The following is a 16683-nucleotide window of genomic DNA, read 5'->3' as shown; positions in this document are numbered from 1 at the left end:
TGGAGCCAGTTTTGCTGCAGCATCAGTGACTCACTCTTTCCCATGCAGCAGCCCTGGTCCTCGGGCCCAGCCCAGCTTGGGGCTCTCCTGATACCCTTGCCCAGCTGATGGAGAGAGGAAACACTTGCCTTTTGGGGTACACTGGAATGGAATGTAAATTAAATCAAACACCTGGGGATGGCAATGGTATAAAATTAGTGTTGTAAAGTAATGACACCAACTGATTGTGAGGGTGTGGGGAAAAGGGAAGCTAACAGGAATTGACAGGAGGCTAACAGGAATTGACAGAAAGATCATTGTGCTACCTGCCTGTGCTGTGGGACTCTAAGAAACATGAAGCTGAGGTTTTCAAGTCACCTCTCAATGTCTGAACATTTCATACATTGTTTTCAAGGAACTAAGTGCCTGGCACCTTAAAAAAGGACTAGGATCCACTGGGGAGGGCTGGCAGGAAGAGAAGATTCCTGACCTGAGGTGTGCTCTGCACTACAAAGCTGGGGGGGAGCAGCTCTGCCCTGAGTGCACACCACTGTCCCCTGCCAGGTGCTGTGTCCCATCTCCTCCCACTACATCTCGCTGTGTGGGGTCTCAGCTCACTGTCACTGGAGGGAAAGCTACTCATGAAGAGAAAAATGTTCCTTTTCTAGTACTTGCCAGTGAAATAAAGCATGGATGCAAGACTCTAATTTAATGGCATATAATTGGAAATTTGCTGCTTTTCTTCTTTCAGAAGTCTGTCTCAGAAGAGGAACTATGCCATCTTGCTAGACTGTAAAGTACTGCGCACAATAACGGCACTTAAATAGTAATTACTGCAGCTGGAGAGCGTGTGGGAGTGTGAAAGGAGCCCAGCTGATCTGATGTTTTAATGCTATTAATTGCATGGCCTTCTGTGAGAAAGGGAGGCCAAGATTTTGGTAATTGTTTCAGGTCAGGTCTAATCAACAGTTTTCATTAATGTTCTTTAATGAGTGCTGTCAAAACGGTACCATGAATGTACATGGAATTCTCTGTTAATGTCACAACATTGCAAAATAAAGCTGCTAAATAACCTGGAAAGAAAAAAATCCAGAGTCTGGCAGGATTTGAAATCTAGACAACTCATCCTTGGTGTTTGTTTGACAAAGATGGACCTTTCCCAGGGACTGAGAGTCAGATCAGCTCGGTGACCAAAGTGTGGAGAGGGTGGGAGGTTGCTCTGGGCTGCCCAGCTGGATGAAGCTGTGAGCCAGCTGGAGAGACTGGGCCTCTGTCTGGCCACGCTGGCAGCCATGCCCAAAAGAAAGCAGAGTCAGTCCTCATGCTTTTCTGCCAGCAGGAGCCTGTAGTAGCCACATCCTGTTTTCCACAGCAGCACAGTGATGCATTCTGATGCTTCTAGCCACCTCCACGGGGCCCACCAGTTGGTGACACAAGGTGGGAGGCAGCCTGTCTGGTGCTGTGGCTGGTACATGGACAACACTTCCACTTCCCTGTCTCAGGGCTAGTGCACTGAGCTGAACGCTGGCCTTGGCCCATTGGAGTCAGCCCTGGAAGAAGGGGAGCCAAACTCAAAACCTGTGAATGGAGTATTGCCATGGTACCATGCCCAGGGCCCTCTTGAGCCCACACACATGGGAGATGAGGCTGTAAAACAGGAACAGTTCACACAGAACAGAATAGACCAAATAATGGACTGGGCTTGACCTTCCCTGAGCACGAAAAGATTGGGAACACTGCCAGTGGTTCCCCAGCAGGGTGTGCCACCCTGTGTCTTATCTCAGCCTCCAGGTGACATGCTCCTCTGGGAGCACTTCTTGTATCTGAATGTGAAGATTTGTCAGGAAGAAGCCATTGCCAAAACTCTTGGCCCAACATGGAGCCTGGAAAAGGAAATATCGGCACAGCATATGTGATGCCACAGTGGTTTGCAGCAGGTCCAACCCACATACCCCAAACTGCTGGGTTTATCCCATTACAGTTCAGTTCATGCAGTTTTCCAAGTCCAGCGCCACAAGTTTCCCTAGTGCCTGTTCTTGTTGTGTTTAAACACGATTCAACCATGCTGATCCCCTGTCCCTGGCAGTGGTGTGTCTCAGCTTTCTGACGAGTCTTTTGGACTATGACACAGAAAACCTCACTGCAAGCAGCTGTGAAGCAAAAGCCTGTCAGTACCTTGAAGCACTTGCTTTTGGCTTAACGCTCCCTGAAATAATTATTCTGTGTGGGCTATTTCTGCCAGGTCTCTGTGGTGCTGGGACGGTCCGACAGGAAACTGCTAGAAAATGGGAAAGCAGCGAGGTCCCAGCGGTAGAAATGAGACAGCCTCTGCTTCTGCTGGGCAGACAGCTCGCTGAACATCTGCTCTGACAGCCACCTGTAGGTCCACTGCACCTGGCTGTCGCTGAGCTCGGGGAGGAGGCTGCCCGCAGGCAGCCCAGCCCGGCGCAGCAGGTGGTCCAGCTCCTGCCTGAGGAAGCCAAACATCACCACGTAGTCGTAGTGGATGAGGCAGGGCCGGCACAGGCTGACCAGCGGTTTCCAAGCCGCGCTGCCGTTGTGCATCCCGCTGTCTAGGACCTCCTGCACGAAGCTGCTGAAGGAGGGGCTGATGCCCATGCCTTGCAGGAACGTGGCGATCAGCCTGTGGAAAGGGTCCCTGACAAAGAGCACCTTGGTGTAAGACCCCAGCATGGCCTTTCTCTCCGTCTGGTTGAAGTCGCTTAGCCGTGTCTCCTCGGCGTGCAGCCGGCGGTAGGGCAGCGGCACTGGCAGTGTCACATTTTCCTCCTCTAGCTTCTCCAAAAGCTGATGCCATTCCTCCACCCCTGCTGATGGCACTTGGCAGTACAGGAGGTCCAGCTTGGTGTTCACCCTCAGGCTCGGCAGCAGGGAGGCTCTCTCGTCCTGGCTGCTCGGCAGCGTGGTGACTCTGCCTGCTTGGCTGCAGAAAGCTCTCAGTCTCCTCTTCCTGAGCTGCTGGACGTGAAGGAAGGTGTCCAGAGTCAAAGTGAAGCCCTCCTCTGCCTTGGGGGCCAGGTCACCTGGGAAACAGCATTTGGAGATGGGGGTAAGGAAAGACACAGTGCCCTGAGTCAGACCCCAAGCACACAGTGCTGTTGAGGCTCTTCTCCAGTTATTCCAGTGTGGAAGGATTCAGCGTGGATGAAATGGGTAGGAGAGGGGAGACCAGCCCTGTCTGGCAAAGAGCTTGGCTTTGCTGGGAAATGGGTTTCTGTCCCCATGAACATGTGAGATTATGGACACTGAGACACCCTCCTTTCCCCAAATCACCATGCCTGAGGAGTGATCTAAACCACAGATTTATTCCAGGCCCAGTTCTCCACTAAATCATAATTTTTGCTTTTAACTCCTTGCTTGCAGCTGAACATCACAGAGGTGAGTTTGCCAAAGAATCAAAAATATTTTGACAGAACAGGCAGTAGTAAATTGGTTTGTAGCTACAAATACATGATGTTCTGCAAACCCTTTTGCATCTGTTAATAGGTTGAGATCAGGTACCAAGTATATGTGACTAAGGGATTACTCTGAATGGCTCAGGGTGATTTAGGGACCCAAATGACATAATTTCTTGCATCACTCCCATATGTAAATTTTTTCTCTTGAAGATAAAAAGGCAAGAGCAAATAAAAGGCAGAAAGCAAAGAGAAGTGAGATGACAACAAAGTAAATATAAAAGGCAAAAGCAAATACAAAGACTCTATGAGAGTGAGTTTAATTTCTCAAATTTCAGCTTTGCTTTTTTGTTTTCTTATTTTTAATGTGAAAAAGCCAGAGTGGGTTTGAATGTGGATGATTAATGCCTGCCTTGTTAGTTTATTTTCTTTAGCAGCAGCACATCTGCCTCATCTGCTCCGTGCAGGCATCTGGCAGCCCTGGGGAGCCAGTTTGATGGTTTGTTCTGGGTCCTCAGGAAGTTAAATATTTGGGGAGGCTCTTGTACGGAGCAGCACAGTTAAAAGCAGAGAAGCACAGTTAAAATTAGGCAAAGGACATCAGGAACACAGTGATGCCTGAAGCTATCCCGAGCTGCTCTTTGTCTCACCCAGCCCCAGAATGACAATGTCTGCAAAATCTAGTGATGACTTTGCCCTGGAATGATGGGAACTGGAGGGAAAGGATGCATTTTTTTAGGCAAGAAATGCAATAATCACCAATGCCCCTGCTCCCTCCTGCATTCCCAACAGCATTTCACAACAAAACAATGCAAGTTTTCCCAACAAAACTTTTGGGAGTTACCTCCAGCAGCCTGACACCTGCTTTCCCCACCACACCTGAAACCAATTCCCCACTAAGAACATAAAGCCGCAGGGCCCCACAGCACGGGCTTTCTCCACAAACACCGTGCCAAGGAGCGTTTTCCATCCTGCAGGCGTTTGCCCACCTAGACCCTCTGGGAGAAGCTCCAGGGCCGTTCCCCCAGGGCGCAGAAAGGCTGCAGAGCCGCCGTGGTGGCCAGGCCTTACCTCCGTGGCTGCGGGCCGGGGTCTGCAGCAGCAGCAGCCTCCAGCTGAGGAAGGCGGCGATGGCCAGGGCGGCCGAGAGGCCGAGGCGGGGAAGGAAGCGCATTTCTGGGGTGTGCTGGGTGCCGAGCGCTGCTGAGCTGCTCGGGACCGAGGGAAGGGTGCTGGGGAACCTGGTGTGTTTGTTTAAACACACCCAGCCGGAGCTGGGTTAAAGTACTGTTTGGGCAGCGGCTCGGCTGGGCGCAGGGAAATGGCCTGAGGCACAGCAGGTGCCGCCTGCCTGCGCTCGCAGCGTGAGGCTTTGAGGCGGAATCTGCCTCGTTATTCAGTCTGTGCCATGCCAGGTGACAGTGCTGTGAGGAATAGGCCACACATCCCCACTTCTGTGTAGGCAAAGATGTCCCTGATCCCCTGACCCTCCCTATTCTGCGCTGCTTTTGGCACCGAGGGAGGGAGGCACAACTCAGAACGGTGCTGTGGGGGGCAGCCGGCACTGGGGCTGAGCAAGCAAGTGCTGGGCCACAGCTCCTGCCTCTGTGCTGCCGGGGGTCTTTTTAGCTGTGACAGGGCCCAGCCAGTGTCGTGTGGCAGGTCGATGATGAGCCACGGACTGGAAGTGCCGAACTGCTGTCTGCTGTTTACACCGGGCGGTGCGGGGCCTCACGATACAAAACGAGGGGGTGAGCTCCCATGCAGACGCGCTGCTCCTTCCTTTCGCCATGGAATCCGTGGGATGGAAATCCCCGTGCCAGGAGTTCCTGAGGGCTGATTTGCTCTCCTCCGGGCCACCGTGGCTTTCCCAGCAGAGGGTGCTCTGTGTCCGAGGAAGCCCTGCCCTGCCCTGCCCTGCCGTGCCCTGCCCGCCGCCGGGGCAGGCGAGGGACGCGGGCTCTGCCCGCCCTTCCCCGCTGCGGCTTAGCGGATCAACCTCACATTTGTGCCTTTTAGTGCCTTTCTACAGCGAGGAGATGTTTCCTCCAGGTCTTGTGGACCCTGCTGCAGGTGTCCCTGCAACCTGCCCCCCAAATCTGGGAGAATGAGAGCTGGGGGTGTTCGGGGCGGGTGTGAGTGGCCGTAATTTGCTTATCCATTTCTGCAGGGACTGTCCCAGCCACAGCCCCAGCGAGGCGAAGCACAGCTGCAGTGGGTAGAGAGACGTGCAGCTGATTTTTATTTTACAGTCATAAAGTGAAAGCAAAGAGACGTTCTCTGTCTGGAGGGCAGAAAGAAATAGTGGAAAACCCCCTTTGTTTTGCATTGCAAGGAAACCGAACTTCCTAAGTTACATCAGGGTTTCATCTCTCTTTGCTCTAACTTGTATCTGCCATTTAAATGGCGATTTTAAAATTATTTTTCTTGCCCCTTGGGATTATATATATATATATATATATATATATATATATATATTTTTTTTTTTTTTTTTTTTTTTTTTTTTTTTTTTTTTTTTTTTTTTTTTTTTTTTGGGTGCTGAAAAGTTTCTGAAACTCACTGCTGGGCTTTCCCCTGTTTGCCTTCCATTCAGCCCCTAGCAATAGCCAGCAAGGCTGAGACTGCAGTTCTTGAACTGAAAGGCTTCCTGCTATATGCTTGTAGGGAGCCAGCAGCCTTTTTTGGGCACAGAGGCTGAGTCAGGTGTGGAAATGCATTCACATCCTACTATTTAATGCAATTGCACAAGGGAATTAGTTGGGGAATTCATATGAAGTTTCCCGTAATTTAGGAAAACCCTCACTGCCATGAATGTGAGAAAAAAGCCATTCTCTTTTTCTTTACACCAGCAGTAGGATTGCCTGAATAAGGATTTCCAGATTTTTTCCCACCAGTATCTTGAACAACATTGCCTTGGGCTGCCTTTTTCTCCTCACAGGACGCACACCCTTTGGAGATGTAGGTTAATAAACATCCTCCTGTTCAGCCGTCCCGCATTCCTCCCACTTCCAAATTTTGCAGAGTATTGTCTTGTGTGACCATGACCCGTGGGCACTGGTGTGAGGGTTCCCCCCCTTGTTCCTCCTCATGCCTGCCTTGTGGGAATGTGAACTTTGAGAAGTGATGGCAAACACTGCCTCGTTTGGCAAGGGATGTTTTTACACTGTGAGGAAAGGAAGAGCAGAGAGGAAACCTTCTTATCCCTCTTCTTGTTTGGAAGCTTGCATATGACGTGTGTTTAGGAAGCAAATTCAGGCCCATCTCTCATCAGAAACGTGGGAGCAGTTGGAGGAGGAGGAACAAAGTTCCCAGCTCCCAGGGCATCATGTAGTGTGGAAAGTCTTTGGGAAGGATGGTCCTGAGAGCAGGGCTGCCAGGCTGCTCTGAGGGGATGCATTGCACTGAGTGGACAAGGATTCCTTGAAATCAACCCAAAAAGTCCAGGGTGGCAGTGGTTATTTGTGAATAAACTGGGGTTTCTGCAAGTGGCCTCTTTTCCATCATGTCTCTGGGTTCCCAGAGCTCCTCTCTGTGCCTGTGGAGAACCTTGGCTGCCCAGCTTGCTTTGATGGTGGGGCACACACCCCATCACCTGCCCACAGGCTATCTCACTCTCAGGGATGCAGTTTAGCACTTCAGTGCATGAGCTGGAGCCTATGTGTAAGCATCAGCTCCTTCAGTCTTGTGGTCATTTCCAAATTTGGCCAACTCAGTGCTTTCTGGTGGGATTTGGGATTTTCTTCACTCCAGCTCCTGCCAGATGTCATGAGCCAATCTGCCCAGCACCTTGAGTCCATCTCCATCTCCTCCAGTGCTTCCAATCAGCGCTGCCACTGTTGGCAGTGGATTTGGAAGGTGGACATTTGTCCTTGTGCATTGGACAGGGAGCACCAGGCTGGCTTTGGGCAGGCAGGGAGAAGCCAAAGGCCACAGGGACTGTCCCAGGCAGCAGCATCCTGGGACTGAGCAGCACTGGACCAGAAATAGTTATGCAATGTGGAAAGGAAGGGAAAGCAAGTTCCCATTGCACCCAAGGAGTGGAGCAGGTAGGACAATGTTTGGAGTGGTTGTACAGCTCTGGCGCTTCCTGTTTTCCTGCGGGCAGGAGCTGTGATTGTCACTTCTTATTCAGCTCCTCATCCTGGGAGGAAGACAGCATCGGGCTGTCCAGGGGCAGCAGGATGTTTATGTGGCAGGCTGAGTCAAGGTGCTGCTTTTAATACACCCCAGAGCAGAGTCATTGGGGGAAATGTACATTTTAGATTTCTTCTTTTTTTTTTTTTTTTTTAAAGGCTCATGAACATCCAAAGTGCTTTGCAATTACCATCGAGCTGTGTGGCCGAATGCCAGCTGATTGTCATTGTTCTCTAAGGCTATTACACGAGGATTTTACAGGGTGCCATGAACTACTGGTAATTTAGGGAGGATTCGTCTAATTAGTGATGCTGCATTGAGAGGCTTTGCTTAATTACTCCATAAGCTGTTAAACTTTGCATTGTCTCAGCCAGGCCCACATCAACCAGAGCACCCAAAGGTGGTGGGGAGAGGATGAGGCAGCCATGCAGCCTCTGCCATGTGCCCATCCATGTGCCCTTTCTCCCTGCTTTATTAAGGATAAGGGCATTTCCCTGGAAGGGGGGACCAAGGGACTCAATATTTTAAAAAATATGGGGATTTCAGCCATTATCTCTATGCAGTAGCAAATGGGAATCCCATGGGAAAAAGTAGCCTGTGTCTGGATCTGTGTATGCAGGGGAAGAATGCTCATGGGACTAGTGGCCATCCCATCACTTCCCATGAAACCAGCAGCCATCCATCCCATTGCCTCCATCCCGTCATGTGCCATGGGACCAGCAGCCATCCATCCCATTGCCTCCATCCCATTGCCTCCATCCCATCACCTGCCATGGGACCAGCAGCCACCACCCCTGTCCCAGCATCTCCTCATGGAGCTTTGTGGTGCCACCTGAACAGCACAGGATCTTTTACCACTGAGTGTTTCTCCAATCAGATCTCAGCCTTGCTTTGTGTCCCAAGCTCCTCCTGGCCTTCCTCTCTCTTTAGTGCTGCATGGGATAAACCCAAAGTGCTCCTGGACAAACCAGGCAGTGCCCGTGCATGTGTGGTACTTTGGGAAATCTAGTCCTTCAGCTTCTCTTTCTCATTTGTTTTTTAATGTGAATTTTGTTTCATGCGGGCAGCTCTGATATTTGGACTGTTCTTCCCTTTGGGACCTGAGTAAGAGAGCAATCCTGAAAGAGCCTTCAGGAGCAACTTTTCCACCCCACCAACATGGGGACAAAGCCTCTGCTCGGCCCCCAACTTCACAGAGGTGAGAGAGTTTTTACTTGGGTGGCCTCAGCCGCATTGCTGGGGGCAACACAGAGGAGATTGGGGTCTGAAACATCTCAAAATCTCCTGAAAAAGAGCTGGTGGTGGTGAAAAACAGGATGGTGGGAAGGAAAAAACCTCTGTTGTAAAATATCACTCACTGGAACCAGACTTTGATCTCCTGCTGTGGTCCCTGATGGGAAGGGGAGGTGTGGGCTGGGAGGAGATGGGCAAAGGAAGAGGGGTCTCCTGGGATTTGTGGTTGTGTCTCCCATGGTTCTACTTTTCCTGAGCCACAACTCTCTCACTGCAAAATGGTTTCCCCAGACTTCACACCCTGTGCCTGCCCTGGTTTTTTTGGGGGCAGAGAAGCACTTTTGCTTTGTTTACAGCAGCATTTTCCCCTTTTTGTGTCATTTTTTATGCTGCTGCCTGATCAGGTGAGGAAAGCTCTCACCTGTGTCTCTTGCTGGACATGGGGGAATGAATTCTCAGGCAGCTTTTGACCTGGGGACTGGATTTTGCTGATGCTGCTGAAAGCTGAGTTTGTCTGAGAGTGCACCCAGACATCTGCCCACTGTTCCTGGCCTCTCCCAAGGGAGTGCTGCCCCAAGACACTGCAGGCTATCACATTTTCTTGGTTGCTGGTTGTTTCCATTATTCATACAGCAACCCTTTAAATATGCAGAGATCTCTTGACTGGTTTTTCAGTGACTTGTGGAGGTGGTGGCACGGCTCGCTGGGGCCACCTCCACACCTGGTTTAGTAGGATGCTATTTCTGATGAGCGATGTTTTCGGGAACTCTGGAGCCTATGGCCCTGACTCCAGACCAGAAGTGGCAGGGGGAAAAGGATTTAAGGTCTGTTTGTTTTACTTTTTTGTCCAGACAATAAGCCAGCAAATACTCCCAGATTGTTTATATTTGGATAAGGCCGCTCGTGTCCTGTGAAAGGAAAATGACACATCTACTACTTCTCCTGGGGAGAAATGGTGTGGGACAAATGGACTCCTGGTGTGGCTGCCAGAAGCCTCTTGATGCCACTTCTGGGATGTGTGGGATGGCAATGGCACTGTGGTCCAGATGGGGAGAGCATGGCAGGGGCACAAATGCCTGTTTTTTCTCTGTTGGTGGCATTACTTTGGGGCCAGATGCACGGAAGGGCAGAGCTTGGTCCCCAGTGCCAGCCCCACATTGCTGCCTCCTTCTCTCCCACTGGGATGTGAGGCTGTGGACACTGGCAGGTAGCCTCATCAGACTTCCCATCCAACAAGTTGTTTTTGGAGTCTGTGGGATGTGAACCACAAACTGAAATTCTGTTTTTCTCTGTTTTTCCCAGAAGCTCAGCCCCTCCTGGCATGGCACTGCATGGGGGAAAGACACGAGGCACCGAGGTTTGGCTGCAGGGCTTTGGGCTGGCCCTGCTCAGCTCCCACCACCCCTAACCAGGACATCAGGGGCCTGACCCCCCAGGACACCCAGCTGGTCGTGCCTGTGTCCCCCCATCTGTTCAGGCTCTCTCAAGTCTCTCTCAAATCTCTCCTGCAAACCAAATGCATACCTGAGGTGTTTTCACAGGAGCTGAGCAGCCCATCATGGCAAGTCACAACATGAAGGTTCCAAAACCTACTCCATAACAGTTTTCTCTTCTCTTTTCTTTTCTTTCTTTTTTTTTTTTTTTTTTATTTAAAACCACTCCCTTGCAGAAAGCACCACCTGCTTGTCCCATAGGGAGAGGTCAGGCAGGGGGAAGAATGAGTGAACTTGAGGCACTATGGCCCTGCTGCAACAGGTCAGGTCAGGGAAGAGGAATTTTCTTGGCTCACAGAGCCTTGGCAGCTCCTGGGGTGGCTCTGCAGGCTTCACCCTGGGGCAGGTGCTGTGAGAAAGTGCCAAGAATTCACAGCTAGCTCTACTGCAGTCTCTAACTCCAGCTGCATCCAACACTCCCTCTCTTGATGTCAAAATTGGTCAGAATTTTTTTTTACATTCCCTCAGGGTTATTTTTTACCTAAAAGTGAAGAAAAGATAAACTTTTCTTCCTATTTTTTCCCCCCAGAGCTTTTGGAAGAAGTAAGAGGGGAAGTGGCTTTTCTCCTTCATTCAAAGTTGGTAAATGCAGCCAAAACTTGCCTCCTCCTCCTCCAATTATTTTACTTCTATTAGTAATTCTTGCCTGTCTGTAAATTGGGCATTTCTGCATTTATTTTCATTCTGTGGAAATAACCAGTCCCCAGCCTCTCCTCTCTGATGTTTGTCTCCCCACACATGCTGAGGTTCATTTGATTCAAATATTTCCAAACAGACTGGAGACAAGAGAAGCAGCTTTTTGTCACTTGCAGCACCACATTTCTACAGAACAAAAACATGATGCAATGAATGAAAAGGCCTGGAAACACTGAAAACCACTCAAGAAGAAAAAAATTGCAAATGAGCAAATTGCCATCATTTCACACACAGCCACAATTAAAGAAGCAGCAGATCTGGGAGCCGAGGCAGTTTTGATCTGAAAAAGCCCAAAGGATTTCAGCTCTGTTTCCTTGTCCAGGATTTAAAATGCAGCAGCTGTTAAAAGTCATGCTCTGGTGCTCCACCTGCCCCGAGTGCTGAATTCAAAAGCAGGCAATGAAATCCTGAGCTGACAGGCCAGGAAAGCCATGAAATGGAGGAGCAGGGATCTCTGTGCCTGAAGGAAAGACTCAGGAGGGTTGAACACCTCTTTCACCCCAGCAGCCTTCTGACTCTACGAGCCTTCATCTTCCCCTACATCTATTTCCTGGGAATGCAAGGTGTGGGAACAAATTGCATTTTGGGAGCCCTTTGGAAACAGATTTCAGATGCACCATTGCTAACTCTGACCTAAGACCTGGCAGCAGGTTTTGCCTTTGGGAGCTTCTGACCCCAGCTGGTTGTTGCACCCCGACTGAGCATCCTCAGGCTCATTCTCCTGATGAAGATAAAGAAGGAGACAAAGGTGAATGATGGAGAGGTGGCTTCCTTGGGTAAAACACCCCTCAGGCAGGAATCCACTGCTTGCTTCAGCCTCTGAGGGAGGGCAAGCCAGCAGGGAAGAGGTGGGAATGTTCTGTAAAATCCATGCCATGTGGATGCGACCCTTAGGGACATGGCTTAGTGGTGGCCTTGGCAGTGGCAGATTAATTGTTGAACTTGGTGATCTTTGAGGTCTTTTTCAACATAGATGATTCAACAATCCTATCACCATCTGCTGAGTGCTGGGATCAGTGTGGGAGTGGTGCTCCAGCTCATGGGGTTTAACTGGAGCAGAGCACTGAAATGCCCCTGAGACCTGGCTCTTGGGTACTCCTGTGGCTTTTTTTGGAGTCTTGGCTGGTGGTTTGGTGTTGCTCCAGCACATTCCCACTCTCTTACTGTATCTCCAGCAGCCCCTCTGCAGAAGACCATGCTGGTGTCCCCGGAGAGCTGCCAGTGCCAGCTGTCTCTATAAATACCCCTGGTATAAATTCAGAGCTCAGTCCCTGGCAGGCTCAGTCCTGCCCTCTGATCACAGCATTGAGGGGTGCTGGGCTGGCAACTCACAGGCTGCAGAGCCCTGCCACAAGAGAAACAGCTCTTAATGCCTTGTTAGAAAACTTACATTTCGATTTTCCATTGATTAATAAAAGTGATGCAGTGGTTGTTCTCTGCTACTTCAACATTTCCATTCCCTTGGTCTTATATAAGTCAAATATTTCAACTTTTGTACCAGGACAAATAATTTTTAGAAAGCCTGTGTGTATGCCAAAGTGCTGCAGCTCCATGGCAGTGAGCCTGGGAGCTGGGCTGAGATGTCCATGTGTGGGTCAGACCTGTGGTTGCACTCTCCCTGTTCCATGGAGGAGTCCATGAAGCTTCCCATGGTTGCAGAACACATCTCAGAGAGCTCTTGCCCTCTGGCCCAGGCAATAGCAGCAGTGCTATTTCTCAGGCTGACCTAAAGGGACATTTCTTTACTGGGCTGTCCTTGCCCAGATTGATTTTCTGAATCTTTTCAGATTTTACATGGTGAGGTCTCCTGGGAAGATCCCCATTGGATCCAAACCCCTGAGAGGAGGAGGGAAGCCTCTCTAGCCTGTGCCTCTCTGACAGCTCCTGCAACATTAAAGGGTGTCTTGGGGATGGGCTGCAGCCAGAGCTGCTCTCAGTCCTGACAGCACATTTTTGACATCCACTGCCCCACTGAGAATCAAGATTTATTCTTAAAAGGAAAAGAACATGCACTTCTCTTCTTTGCAAGGAAAACTCTCACTCCCTTTTGCTCTCTTGCCAACAGGAACGGCTTGCTGGGGGTTGAGGGAAACTTCTGCTCAGCACCAGGCAAATGCATGAATTCCTTTCCATGTTCCTCTTGGCACATCTCCTTTTAGCACTTGAGGACTTTTCCCCTGGTCACAAAGAAAAGCAGGCAAGGAGAAGATAAGAGCCAGTGGGCAGCAGAGCCCTTGCCAGTGCTCCTGCTTTCCTAGTGGAAAAAAGCCTAGACCCTGGTGGCTTTGGAAAAAAGTTTTTGGTGTGCCTTTGCATGACAGGAGACTGGCAATTAGTGGCATTCGGGCTGGAAACATCCTGTCCTGACACCGGCAGGCTCCCGTGTGCTGCAGAGGTGGGGAGCAGCCCCTCCAGGCAGCTCCTCCCTGCAGCTCCAGGGGCTGCCGGGCAGCGTGGGTGTGCTGGGGAATGTGGGAGCTGTGGCACGGGGGAGTGGGAAGGGTGGGATGCAATGACTGTTCCGTGCTTATATTTATCTCCCGCTTGATGGCCAGGCTCACAAAGCAGGATACGCCTCCCCGGAGCCTGGCAAACTGACAAAAATCTACCTGGGAAGGATGCAAACCCAAACCCCCCCCCCTACTAAAAATATGCAGGCAAATAGAGATTTTCCAAAACAGAGGTCCGGAATGCTAAACTTGGTGGTGATTCATGGAAGGAGGGGGGCACAGCCGCTTTACTTTTTCCCCTGAAGGCGAGCAGGAACAATGTAAATGCCGAATGCTATCCAAGCCACCCCCTCAGCTGGGCTGCTGTGCTTTGAAGAGTCCATCCATAACCCGGTAGGCACCGGCTTCCCAAGAAGGCAAAATTCCTGCCGCAAAAACAGGAATCCCTTATCGGGCAGCAGGAAATCCTATTTTTACATGGAGTTCAGAATAAAAATAAAAGGGAAATATATATGCTCGGGGGGTGCAGGCTAAAATTAAACCTAGAGCTTCTCGTCTGATGGCTGGCTCCTGCCACTCCCTGGATTGAGAATCTGACGGTGAACAAGAAGGATCCTGCTGTTCCTGGCTGCTCTCAGTGGGACCTGCTCTGCTGTGGGGCTTCTCCTCTCAGTGAGCTCTGCGAGTGTGGCTTAAATGAATCACCTTGGATCAGTGCTGTGGCCAAAGCCTGTGCTGTGAGCAAGTGGGAAGAGGTTCCTTTGCCTCTTCTTCATGTGGCTCCTTAACATTTCTGAGCCAAATCCTTCAGTTTCTGACTGTCCTGTCAGCTTCACTGCCCTGTGCCCAGCCCAGACCTTTCTCTGACCAAAATTTCTCCATCCATGTGGTACCAAAAGATGTACTGATGCATCATGAGGCTCTGTCTTGACTGAGTTTCCAGCTTTGGGTCTGCTCCCCCCGAGGGGATGAACTGGCACATGTGGTCTGGATTTGAGCATTGCTTCTCTGGGATTTGAGCATTGCTTCTCGCAGTTCTCTGGAATCTGTAGTAATGAAACAAGCCCTAAGCCACAATCCCCAAACCTCTTCCTTCCCTGCAGCCCAACACTGAACAGTGACTGCCAAAAACAGCGCTGTGGCTGTGTGTTTTCATTACCACTGTGATTTGTACAACAAATGCAGCCCATTTGCAGCCACGCTTTTGTTCTTTGATGTCTCAGGCCTTTGCCAGCTGAAGCCACGCTCAGGGCTTTCCTCTGGGCTGCACCAGCTTCAGCAGCTCTGTGGCACAAGGAGGCCCTGAGACAAATCCCACAGGGACTGTGAAGGTGGCCCCGATGGCACTTGGTCAGCATTTCTGTAAGGCAGCTCATTTCGGAGTTTCCTCTGTTGGACCTCAGACCAAAAGGCTTTGGCTTCCAAAGAGCAATTAAACTGGATCCAGAAACATCACTGGGTAAAATGCATCATGAGGTGCAGACCTCTTGGCTGACCACACTGACCTCTTATGTATGTGTGTGTATATATCTATATATATATATATATAGATATAGATATAGATATTTGTGTCCAATCTACCTCCTGTCTGCTTTTTTTTTCTGCAGCAAAGGTTCACTCTGAGCATTTGGCTGCAAAATACATTGTAAAATGTTGTTTTCTTGGAATAAGTATTTGAGGGCATCTTCAACCTCCATCAGGAAAGTAAATCCCAGTAAATATTGAGCAGAGTAGCTTGAGTTAGCCAGACAGCTGCAGGTGCTTTAGCAGGAGTTTGAGAGCAGAATTTCTTTCACCTGAGCTGGTCCTCTCCTAATTAGTGAAATTACAGGAAGGTTTGAGGGGATGGATAGAGAATGCTGGTGTTGGGTTGCTGCTGAGAGCCAAGCTATCTAGGAGGAATGGCCCCTGGAGAACAGGTAGGAAAATTGGGGAAGGAGAGTGAAGGAAGAGAAAGCATTTGGTGATGGTTTTGGATGCCTGGAGTATCTAGAGCTAGAGGGAGCTGCCTGGGTTGTCTCAGCTGTGGTGTCATTTTTAGAAGATGGCTTTTTGGCTTTGGGAGAAGGTAGGCTTGCAGCATTGACCACTGCTCCTGTTTGTGGCTGGCCTGGACAGTTGCATGTCTTGAAATTTAATGTTGCAGCATGGATTGCTTTTTTTCTCATGTGCTGAAAGGGCTTTATGTGGAGAGCCCTTCTCAGCCTTGCCAGCTAATATGGGCAAGCAATTAAATTGTTTTGGGCAGCCCTGTGTGTGAATGAATGCACGTGGCTGGCATGCAGTGTGAAGTGAATGTCTGAGAGCCCCCAGAAATGCAGGTCTGTGATCTCTCCATTGTGTAAGTGTTGTTTAACACTTCTGCTGTTTACTGTAAGATGAGGTGGTGAAATTTGGCTCAAAGGAGAAGTGATGTGAAATTGTGCCCAGTCTGATTAGGAAGAAAACACTGGCTGCTCTTCCTCCACAGGATGTAATCTAGTTTGAACTTCACCATGTAAAATTATCTTGCTTATTCTTGAAGGTTTTGTGCTGTAAAACATCACCTTTGCTGTTTTGCCCCTTTGCAATCACTGTAAAAACTGTCCAGGCTGCTCCTGTTATGGAGAAGGCTGGGGAGGCTTTAGCCTGGCCCTTGTCCTTCTTGGAGTTAGGGGCTACATAGCAGAGGGCAAATAGAGCATTTGAAGTTATTTGTATTTCATTTTCTGCAGTGGACTGTATTTTCTGGCTATTCCTCTTCCAAGGAGAGGTGATTTTGGGGGATTAAATGTTAAAATCCTGTTTGGTACTGTGGTGCTCCTGGGGATATCTTGTACCCATATTTGATGTTGTATCAAGCCTGTGCAATGCTTTTTCTCTTATCTCTGAAAAAGAGAGGCATGTGGAGCCAGTGAAAAGAAAGGTATCTGTGAACACCTTTGGGTTGGGATGGGGAGGGGTATGTGTGTGAATCCTCTGTCAAAACTGCTGGGATGAGAGGCCTTCTGAGCAAGGACAGCACATACCAGGGAGGGGTAAAAGAGAGATAATCCTTTATTTGATACAGTCTGTTTGTCCCAGATACTGAATTTATGGTCTGACCCCAGAAACTGGGAACAGCAGGCCCAGGAGGTGCCCTGAGGTGAGGAAAGGAGTGGGCTTCCCATGGAGGCCTCCAGCACCCCTGGGCTGCTGCACACACCACGTGTCAGGAGAGCTCGCTGGGGACATTGGGGTTCCAGAGGAGCCCTGTGTCCAAGGTCCCTGACGTGACACAGGGCAAGCTGGCCCTAAGCAGAA

General features: G+C 49.9%; 2 long non-coding RNA genes across 2 annotated transcripts in view; both read left to right on the top strand.

Moving 5' to 3' along the window:
* Positions 1-5033: 5033 nt before the first annotated feature.
* On the top strand, positions 5034-10168 carry LOC135298247 (uncharacterized). Its single transcript, XR_010360263.1, has 3 exons — positions 5034-5146; positions 8597-8727; positions 10065-10168. It is a non-coding gene; the product is annotated as an uncharacterized LOC135298247 (long non-coding RNA).
* A 4527-nt stretch (positions 10169-14695) lies between these two features.
* Positions 14696-16683, top strand: part of LOC135297600 (uncharacterized) — a 34617-nt gene continuing 32629 nt past the window's right edge. Inside the window, exon 1 of the long non-coding RNA XR_010359541.1 lies at positions 14696-15320. This is a non-coding gene — a long non-coding RNA (uncharacterized LOC135297600). The remainder of the gene's footprint in view (positions 15321-16683) is intronic.

Source organism: Passer domesticus, chromosome 3 (genome assembly GCF_036417665.1).
Source record: "Passer domesticus isolate bPasDom1 chromosome 3, bPasDom1.hap1, whole genome shotgun sequence".
In the NCBI taxonomy this organism is placed as follows: Eukaryota; Metazoa; Chordata; class Aves; order Passeriformes; family Passeridae; genus Passer; species Passer domesticus.
Note: the sequence above shows the minus strand (reverse complement) of the source record. Positions and strands in the feature narration are given on the sequence as shown.